We start from the raw sequence: 10,035 nt of genomic DNA, 5'->3' as shown, positions 1-10,035 counted from the left end.
GATATGGAAGTTGACTTGAAGGCTGTGGGGTCTGAGATATTGTGGTTTAGCACCAGTAGGCCATTGTCATGATGTTATGAGAACACAGTGTGAAAAAGTATGGAATGCATCATCCAACTTCTTTATTGATCTAGAGAGTCAATGTGATTTGAGTCATTAGTATTAGTGTGAGTTGCATGGATTATCCAAAAATACTAGATTTTTTAATAATTTTAGCCTATATTTGATATTATTTATTATAAAAATTCGAAAAAGTTAAAAAAGCTTCTAGATTAGGATGGCATGCAAAAAGCAAGTTACTTTTTCAACCAGTTAGGGGATTTTCACAAAAAAGACAGATTGACGAAATCGTGCACGTCGCGATCGCTGTAAACAAGCTGAAAACTGCAGATTGAACAGAAAAAAGGAGTGATCGGGGAGATCCATGAGTAGGTGTCCTGAGGTTTTACCCCCCTTTCGGAGCCAACAGAGCCATCAGATTCGGGTTTCGCATAGCAGAGAAAGAGCGGATTTTTCTTATCCACGTTTTTGGTCTACGAAGGAGCTCCAAGAGAACTAATGCCTGGAGATTGCTTCTGAGTAGTGCAAAGATTCCAGGTTCTTTCAATACATATTGATTCAATTCATTGTGATTTGTTTTTATCATGTTTACCACTTGGATATTCTCTATCTTCTCTTCCATCTCCTATCTCTACTTCCTTCTACTTCTGATCCCCGGTGGATTCGACCTTTTGACAAAAACCCCTCCGACATTGGTGAACCCGACGTGAAAGGTCGACACAGAATAAGGAAAGATAAAATGGGAGAACCTTCGAATACAATCTCCAATGATGTTTTGCAACAATTGGTGCAAAATATGAATATGCTTATGCAGGTACAACAACAACAACAAGTGATGCAAGCTTTAGCTCAAACAGAAAGTGTTGTGATAAATGCTTTGCAAGTAGTTGAGTGTGAGGTGAAGTTATTCAATGGCAAAAATGTATCTGCATATGTACATACCTATGCTCAGAAGATGGAATTCTTTGGAGTGGCTCAATCTCCATGGAGCCCGTATTTTGTACGTGTTACTGTTCATGAACTAAAAGCACGGATTACTGAATTATACTTGCAAGATGCATACTGGGTAGCCTTCAAGAAGACACTCAGGGAAGAATTTTACATTGAGGACACCAGTTTGATTACGCGCAAGACTTTTCAGGAGTGGGTTATACAACCCAATAAGGGTCTTGTGGTACAGAATTGTTAAGAGAATTTGAAAGTCGATTTGAGCAATTGGATCTTGCAGAACAGCAAGCTCTTGCAAATCAAAAAATTTAATTGTTTCTAAAGGCAGCTGATCCTGAGCTTCAAGAGAAGCTTGATGATTTGCTGGAGGATCAAACTACAGAGACAGGTTTGAAAATAGAGTGGAGATATGTCAAGGAAGTTGTTACTATGCTTGTGAAGAAGCATAGAAGAAGAGAAAGATTGCATGTCTCTAGCTTGCCCACTGTTACGGGTAAGATAATTGAAGTATCCAGTAAGCCACCCGCTTCTGTGGCTAACCCTATGGCTGCACCTGCTATTGTTCCCTCTATTAAGGAAGATTTCTTAGATGAATTGGTCAAAGGGATGCGGGATCTTCAATTGAAGGTTGCAAAATTGGATGAAAAAGGACAAGAGGAAAGGGGACGGGCAACAGTCCCTAAGCCTGGAAAAAGATGTATGTGGTGTGACAGTTTGCAGCACGAGAGAAAGGATTGTGCTGCCTATCAGGAGGCCTTGGCACGACAGATTATCTTTTGGAAAGATGGCAAGATCCATGCACAAGATGTTGAGATTCAGCAACAATCACACTCACTGACAGCCTCTTTGTATGGAGCTTCAGGGCCAAGGACATGCAGGCTTACCTATCCCATATGCACAGTGGTGCCTACTGCAGTTTCCTACTTTCCTATAAAGCATTGTACTTGCTTCCTTTTCTTAATGCAATGATAGTACTCTTTTCTTTCTGGTAAAGTGTGTGTGTCATTGTCCACAGACAAGATTGTGTTTATGAGTTCAAGTCTCAATCTTGAAACCTAATTCACTTGTGTGACAGTCAGTGTCTAAGTCTATGATTACATGAGTCTTCTTCCCATCTTTGAACCACCATATCCGTGCTCTAGATCCATGTATTTTCACATGGTATCAGAGCACAGTCTAGCTCATTTCACTCCTCTCTCAGCTCCTCTTCACTCAGGTCAGCTCAAGTCCAGCTCAGTCCCAACTAATGAGCTCATTTCTAAACTCTATCTCCACTTGACCTTGTGGCAACCATAGCCAAACCTGCACCCTGCCTCCTTGGAGCTTCTTGATCTCCCTCCACAGTCAATATCTTAACCCACTTTCTTCTGGAGATACATTCATTGACTTAGGGCGCTGCCTCCTGCCACTTCAAACACCAACATTGACCAACCATAGCTCTAGCATTGCTCAGATTTGTGATCGTTGCCATATCTGCGCTCCTGTCTATTCGTACGATCTGATCTCGTCATACACAGTGCCATTCTTCCTGCGACCATAGGGCAAAGGAAGCTTACTATCTAAGCTATCTTCTCACTAGAGGGATCATAAAAAAATCGGGTGTACGCGTTGCAATCTGAGGAAAACCAGTTAGGTCTAGAAGCCCTAGCTCAGGGAAGCCATAGCCATCTTCAACATGAAGCTCTTGAAATTCTTCATTTTCTCTCTCCTGTCACTTAAGTGAGTCCACTGCCACTCTGATATGACTAAATACTAAAGTCCCAGCATCAAATCAAGGAGGGGAGATCTTGAAGAATTTGCCAAATTTGGAAGACTCAAGGAAGAAGATACAAACATAGTGTCCATTGATACTCATCTAGTGCTCTTAGCACTTGTGTCTTGTGACACAACCAACTCTTTTGTTGCTGCAATCTAAGAATTTTGGAGCTGATTTGCTACTGATCTTGCATTCTCAACATGGGAAAAGACTCTCCAAATGCTCGATTCAAAGGAGTCAAGTTTCACACCTGGCAAACCCGCATCAAGCTCATCCTAATGAAGAAGGGTCTCTGGGCAATCACAAATGGCAAAGAAAAGAAACCTCGAGATGCGGACCTTGCAGTTACTTGGTAGAAGAATGATGACAAAGCACAAGCCATCATTAAGTTGGAATTGGATGACAGCTACATCCATCATGTGGATGCCTATGACACATCCCATGACACTTGGGACAAATTGGATACCTTATTTGGTGCATAGTCAAAGTCGTCTAAGTATGGTCTATTGATTGAATTTTTCCTACTTGACATGAAGCCTCATACATCCCTGGCATCCCATCTGAACTACATGGAAAGCCTGCTTACTCAACTTGCAGGGATAAAGCTAAAAATGGATGAAGATATTTGTATTGGTGTCTTGTTAAAAAGTCTGCCTCCTGCCTATGATAATGTATCAACCACTCTAACCAATATGCCTGATCCTCAACTTGTTGATATTAAAGCCTCTCTGCTAGAGGAAGAAAAGAAACTTAAAAGCAAAGAAGAGCCTAGCACTTCAAAGGATGAACAAATGTTATATGTAAACAACAAATGCAAAGGTAAAAAGGAACCGCTCTTCTGTGACTTCTGCAAAAGGACCGGACACATTGAGAAGTTATGTCATGCGAGGTCCCAAAAGGCCTATCTTGCAGCTGTGAAAGAAGAAGAAGACCATGGACCAAAAGATGAAGATGAAGATGAAGATGAAGACCACCAGGATCGGAAGGACAAGCCTCATCAGTCCTTCTACTCTCATTACTCTGATAGACTGTTTTAAAAGCCTTGTATTTCCTTGCCCTAATGCTTCTTGTCATAAACTTTGTAAACTCCTCATGTAACCTGGCACTACAGTCCCTGTACACTTTGTGAGGCCCCTGTTACAGCCTCTGGATGTCCATCATGTTTTGGTGCCTACACTTAGCCTTTTCTGCGACAGCCTCTGGTGTCTACCATGTTTGTGGTGTGCCCACACTTTGCATGTGGTTCTCATTACAGCCTCTACAAAATTTGTGCCTTTCTAGTTGTGATTGAGGAGGGGTGTTGAGATTCAACAATCACACTCACTGACAGCCTCTTTGTATGGAGCTTCAGGGCCAAGGACATGCAGGCTTACCTATCCCATATGCATAGTGGTGCCTACTGCAGTTTCCTACTTTCCTATCAAATATTGTACTTGCTTCCTTTTCTTAATGCAATGATAGTACTCTTTTCTTTCTAGTAAAGTGTGTGTGTCATTGTCCACAGACAAGATTGTGTTTATGAGTTCAAGTCTCAATCTTGAAACCTAATTCACTTGTGTGACAGTTAGTGTCTAAGTCTATGTCTACATGAGTCTTCTTCCCGTCTTTGAACCACCATAGCCATGCTCTAGATCCATGTATTTTCACACAAGAAATGAGATTGCCTCTTGCTTTGAATTTTGGAAAGGGAGGTATGCAGAAGTTGTTGGAAGACTAGGCTGTCTGAAATGCTTATGCAGCAGTACAAGCTTCTACTTTTGGTCTACAATTGGATAGAATGCATGGCCAAGTGATGGTTGGTCCAAAGGCTGAAATATGGACACATGCTTTACATGCAGCTGAAAAGAGAAAGGTCACCGATAGTGAAATGTCTCATGCAGGGCAAGACATTCGTGGCATAACTGGTTGGGAATCATCGGTAGATGCATATTCAGTGTATGCATATTTAGCAAAGGTACAAAACACGGATGTACTTGTGGAAGAAAAACAAAAAAGAGATGAATATATTGTAGGGACATCTAAAAGAATGACAAGAAGAAGTGTGGATCAGCCTAAAGCTGCAAATCAGCCACCTCTCGAGCATGTTATGGAAGAGGTTAGTCAGAAGCAAAAACAGGATAACAAACAAGAGGGCAAAAAGAAGGGCAAGCAGCCAGGATATAAGTTGCAATCTGACATTGAGACAGCCACAGATCTAAAGAAGGTTCTTGAAAAACGGATCTTAAACAGTCGGGTGGAATTTACATTGGGAGAGGTGCTTGCCGTTGCCAAGCGCGAATTTCATGATGAGATCATTGACATAATTAAAAGGAAGCGTCAGTTTCTCGGTGATACCACTAGTGCATTGCTGCAATTTGAAGAGTAAACTGGATTGTTGGGTATTCGGGCTAAATATGAGCATGAAGTAAGTACTGGATTATCTATGCAAGATGCTACTAATCAGTGGACAGCATGTGGAAAAGAGAAGAAAGTGACTGAAGCAACAATATGGAGAAGAGACTCTAGGATTTATTCCTTGAAGTCACCACACAAGAAATCATTGGGCTAGAGCTACCACTGAAACGGTAGTGAAAATAGGGGAGCGTGAAACTCCTTGTGTTGCTTTACTTGACCATGGGTCTGAGATAAATGTCATTGAGCGGGGACTATATGAAAATGGTGCATGGCCTATGGACACTAATCATGGTTGGCGTATGAGGGCTGCAAATAATTCTTCAGGGGAGTTCTATGCTGCATGTCCTAATGTAAAAGTGACGATTGGTGATGTACAAGAAGAGCAACACTTCTTTGTGCAAGATAATTCCTCATATGCAATGATTTTGGGACAGCCCTATATTACGAGTGTGCTTATGGAAACAAAGGTGCTTGATGATGGTTCTACTTATGCAAGAGTCAGAAGCAAGGATGGGAGAAAAGCAGTCCAATTCCTTACTGTTTGTGTTAATCACCCTAGAAATCGTGATACGCTTTGAGAGTCTCCTTTGGTTCCAAATGCAAGGGAATTCAAAGACCTGGATTTTCATTAAGCACTGCTGTAATGCGGGGCTACAATAGTGCTACTTAGAGGGTGTACTTGCCTCTTGATGAAATGAAGCATGTATTTACTATTGGTAATTCTGAGTTTACAGCAAACAGTTCATGTTGGTTTAAGCCTATAGAAGCTATGTGTAGGGCTGAACACATATCTATGAAACGGGCTATTAAGAAACTAAGAGCATTGGGGATGTTAGCTGAAAATGATGGCATTTCAGGCATCTTTTATGGGCTAAATATTAATGACACTATGGCTGAAATTTCAGCAACTATACATGCAAAAAATGAGGCTAAAAACAAAGTGTTGTCAATATGTTCTTTGGATATGTATGATGTTATAGCATTGTTTGCTCAACAAGAAGGATTACAATGGGATGAAGCACTTGTGGAGACAAAGTATAAGGCAGTTGACAAAAAGCTGAAACCAATTGCTTTGCCACTTCCACCAAAGAGTGAGGGTATGTATGAAAAAGTGTCAAGGCAGCCAAGCTTACGGGATCCTAAAGATATAGGTCATCAGTTTACATCTGAAACATTACAAGAATTGAAAGTCGGTGCAGAAGGGTTTCTTATGCGTGCTGCGAGAAACTGTTTTATGCATATGTTGGCTAGACATGGGAAGGCATTTGCATTTCAACCAAGTGAAATAGGCTGTGTGGATCCAAATGTTGTCTCTCCTATGGTCATATTTACTGTGCCACATATACCATGGAACTTGAGGCCTATTCCAGTGCCTAAATCTTACTTGCCAAAGCTAATGGATTTGCTAAATGAAAAGATTCGCATGAAGATCTTGGAGCCTTCTTCAGTCCTGTACTCAAATCGTTGGTTTACTGTGCCCAAAAAGACTGGGGCTTTGAGATTTATTCAAGATATGCAACAGGTCAATAAAGTGACCATAAGAAATGTGGGTGCAGGTCTTGTGGTTGATGAATTTGCAGAGGCTTTTGCAAGGAGAGCGATCTATTCTTTGGGTGATCTTTACTTGGGTTATGATCAGTTTCAGCTTGCAATTGAAAGCAAGGATATCACAACCATGAAAACTCCTTTAGGGTTAGTACGGATGTGTACTCTCCCACAGGGTGAAACAAACTCAGTGGCACACATGACAAATGCTATGAATAAGGTACTCGGGGATTTTATACCACAATTGACTATGCCCTTCTTGGATGATGTTCCAATCAAAGGGTGTGCAGTGGATGAAAAGAATGAAGAGATGGATGCTCATGGATGCAAACAATTTGTTGCAGACCATATTGTGGATTGTGAGAGGATTTTGACACGTCTAAAAGAGGTGCATAAGTCTGTCTTTGGGGTTGAAGAGGTTTTGATTGTTGGGCATATGTGTGGGCCTTATGGGCGAAGGCCATCACCAGTAAAAATAGATAGGATTGATAGAATGCAAGATGTATGCACGAATGTATCAGAGGTGCGTAGATTCTTGGGTGCATGTGTGTTCTATTTGATATGGATTCTTCACTTTGCACATGTAGCCGATGCTTTTTATCAGCTTCTAAGGAAAGGTCAAATTTTTCATTGGGAAAGGAAGCATCAGAAAGCAATGAAGAAATTGAAGCAACTTTTAAAATCTACTCCTACGTTGAGAAAAGCTGACTATTCACATGGAAAGCCTATCATTATTACTGTTGATACAAGCCCAATCAGGATTGGATGGGCAATTGGGCAAGATGATGAGGAAGGGCAAAGATATGCAATACGCTTTGGTGCAAAAGTATCGACTGAACGACAGAGAAGATATCCACAGGTAAAAAGAGAATTATGGAGAATTGTGATAGCCCTTAAATGTGATAAGGAGTATTTTATGGGTGCTCATGTAGTCATTGAGACTGGTTGTTTGCCGGTATTGGGTATGATTACTAGTTGTGCTACCCCGGACATTGCTATGCTCTGGTGGATTGCATACATCAAATCTTTGAACCCTAAATTTCAACATATTGCAGGAAGAGATAACCCAATGGCAGACATGTTATCTCAAGCACGTTATGAGAATGAAGATGGGATGATGGATGAGAAGGAAGAAGATGACTTTCTTATGGCTGAAAATGATGTTGCAAGAGTGAATTTAGCAATGCAAGGTGTTGCTACAACATTAACAGAAGCTTGGACAACAAAGAGAAGACACTTTAGATGTTTTGCATCTTGTGTAGAAGTGTTTCTGGAAGACAAATATGCAGGAGAGTGGCTGAGAATTGGTCAATATCTCAGTACATTAACAAAGAGAGATGAATGATCAGATGAGGATTTTAAGAAGATAAAGAGGAAAGCCTATGGATTTTTCTTAAAAGATGGATACTTATGGAAACATGCTAAAAAGAAACAGGGTATGCCATTGCGAGTTTTGGGTGACAGAGCTTCACAAGTAAAAGTAATGCAAGAATTTCATGAAAGCTTGTGGGATGGTCATAGAGGTGTTTGGGGTACTTTTACAAAAATCAAAGAAAGATATTGGTGGCAGGGTATGTATAAGGATGTTGCTCACTTTGTGGAAATATGTACGACATGTCAAATGTATTCAACTGTGAGACATCGGGATGGATTGCAATCCACATATCCATTGTCTCTTCATTTTAAGTGGGTGGTGGATTTGGTCACAATGCCTATAGGTCTTTGGCAAATGAGGTATCTTGTGCTTGCTCGTGAAGACTTGACTAATCAAGTGGAAGGGAGAGCTCTACGTACTAAGACGACAAATGCCGTATGTACTTTTCTCTTAGAAGAGATATTTTGTCGATATGGCTGTGTGGGAAAAATTACAGCAGATAGGGGTGAGTTGGATGCAGATGAAGCTCATGATTTCTTTCATGGTTGGGGATAAATCTTGCTTTAACTTTAGCCTATAACCCTGAAGAAAATGGCAAAAGTGAAAGAGGTCATCCACCTATTATGAAGGCATTGGCAAAAGCATATGGAGAGAAGATAAAAGAGTGGCCACGATTACTCCCTTATACTTTGTGGGCTGACATACCAACTAATAGTGATGTTACAGGATATATGCCTGCAGAATTGATGTATAATCAAAAACCTATCATACCGATAGAAGAGATGACAGTCACATGGAGTGTGTTACCTTGGGAGGAGGAGTTGAATCAAGAGGAGTTGTTGGCCTTATGCATTAGACAATTGGAAAGAAAGTCAGAAGACATAGAGGCAACAACTACAAAGTTAAGGGCAGCAAGGATACCGAACAAGAAATGGTTTGACAAAAGACATAGACTGAGACCAAGAACCATACAAGATGGGGATTGGGTATTGGTTTATGATAGTAGTTTAGATAACCAGCATAGTGCCATGCGTAAAGTTTCCAAAAGATGGTTTGGACCCTATGTGGTAAGACATGTGTTTGATAATGCTACTTATGCATTAAATGAGCTAGATGGGACAGCCATAAAACTTCTGGTAGTAGGGAAAAGAATCATATTATTCAAAAGGTGGGAATCTACTACCTATGAGTTGCCAGAATTGGAAGAAAATAGTAGCCATGATATAGGGGCTAGCCAGGAAGATATGGAAGAAGAAGAAGTAAAGGATATGGTTGCTGAGGATGAGGACTCAGAATCCGGTGACAACTAGGATTTTGGCACATATCGGAGGATGTGCAAGTTCAGAGGGGGTGGATGTCGTGATGTTATGAGGTCACAGTGTGAAAAAGTATGGAATGCATCATCATCCGACTTCTTTATTGATCTAGAGAGTCAATGTGATCTGAGTCATTAGTATTAGTGTGAGTTGCATGGATTATCCAAAAATACTAGATTTTTGGATCATTTTAACCTATATTTGATATTATTTATTGTAAAAATCCGAAAAAGTTAAAAAAGCTTCTAGATTAGGATGGCATGCAAAAAGCAAGTTGCTTTTTCAGCCAGTTAGGGGATTTTCACAAGGGTGGGTGCTTTCCTCTTGGTTTTCAAGGCACTCTATTTTGGAGTCTTGTATGATACATGGGCACTTGGCGGTGGGGATGTGAGAAAGATTACAAATCTCACTTTAAGCCCAAGTGTAAAAAGACAGATTGACAAATCGCGCGCGTCGCGATCGCTGTAAACAGACTGAAAACTACAGATTAAACTAAAAAAAGAAGGAGTGATCGGGGAGATCCGTGATCAGGCGTCCTAGGGTTTTACCCTCTTTCGGAGCCAACGAAGTCATCAGATTCAGGTTTCGGGCAGCAGAGAAAGAGCGGATTTTTCTGATCCACATTTTTAGTCTGCGAAGGA

The sequence above is a fragment of the Lygodium microphyllum genome, chromosome 10, assembly GCF_053477565.2.
Source record: "Lygodium microphyllum isolate KBCC chromosome 10, Lygodium_microphyllum_v1.1.10, whole genome shotgun sequence".
Taxonomy (NCBI): Eukaryota; Viridiplantae; Streptophyta; class Polypodiopsida; order Schizaeales; family Lygodiaceae; genus Lygodium; species Lygodium microphyllum.
This window is presented reverse-complemented; position numbering follows the sequence as displayed.